The sequence below is a fragment of the Apium graveolens genome, chromosome 6 (genome assembly GCF_009905375.1).
Source record: "Apium graveolens cultivar Ventura chromosome 6, ASM990537v1, whole genome shotgun sequence".
Classification (NCBI taxonomy): domain Eukaryota; kingdom Viridiplantae; phylum Streptophyta; class Magnoliopsida; order Apiales; family Apiaceae; genus Apium; species Apium graveolens.
The window spans coordinates 172,844,205-172,845,176 of NC_133652.1; the positions used below are offsets into that span (position 1 = coordinate 172,844,205).

Sequence of the window (972 nt, forward strand, 5' to 3'; positions counted from 1 at the left end):
GTGATTTGAAGGGAATTTTTTGAGGACGAAGAGAAAGTAGAAGAAGAAGAGAAAGTCGAGGAACCAGATTTAGTAGTGATGGGAGATCAAGCAGAAATTCCTAAGGCTTTGATGGACTATTCTCAGCCTAAGATCAATGATATTCAGTCGAGCATCATCAGACCAGCCATCTCGGCTAACACTTTTGAGATCAAGTCGAGCACGATTCAGATGATACAGAACTCAGTTCAGTTTGGGGGTTCTCCTATAGAAGACCCTAACATGCACATCAGGGATTTCATCGAGATCTATGACACTTTCAAGTTCAATGGGGTGACTGAAGATGCTATCAAGCTGCGACTCTTCCCATTCTCTCTGAGGGATAAAGCAAAATGTTGGTTACATTCTCTATTGCAAGGGTCTATCACCAAATGGGAGGATCCTGCTCAAAAGTTTCTCACTAAATTCTTTCCTATAGCGAGGACTGCTATAATCAGGAATGCTCTTACTCAGTTTGTACAGCAAACTGGAGAATCTCCGTGTGAGGCTTGAGATCGATATAAGGAGATGCTAAGGAAGGGCCCACACCATGGAATGCCTGATTGGATGATTATAAACTGTTTCTATAATGGTTTGGCCACTCAGTCTAGACCTATGCTCGATGCAGCGTCTGTTGGAGCCTTATGGGCCAAAATCTATAATGAAGCTTATGAATTGATTGAGCTCATGGCAGCTAATGAATCTCAGAATCCTACGTAAAGAATGTTGCAAGGCAAGGTAGCCGAAATTCTGGAAGTAAATATAGCTACTGCTATAGCTGCTCAACTTCAAGCTTTGACGATGAAAGTGGACTCTTCGGCTAATTATGGAGTTAATCAAATCACTAGTGTTTGTGAACTTTGTGCGAGGGTACATGCAACTGAGTAGTCTGCTATCTCTAGCGAATAAGCTCATTTTGTGAGCAACTTTCAGAGATCACAGCAGCAAGCTCCA

The 972-nt window shown here is 42.3% G+C and overlaps 1 non-coding gene across 1 annotated transcript; it reads right to left on the bottom strand.

Moving 5' to 3' along the window:
• Nucleotides 1-468: 468 nt before the first annotated feature.
• Nucleotides 469-575, bottom strand: LOC141670246 (small nucleolar RNA R71). The gene has a single exon (XR_012554486.1). It is a non-coding gene; the product is annotated as a small nucleolar RNA R71 (small nucleolar RNA).
• Nucleotides 576-972: the final 397 nt, after the last annotated feature.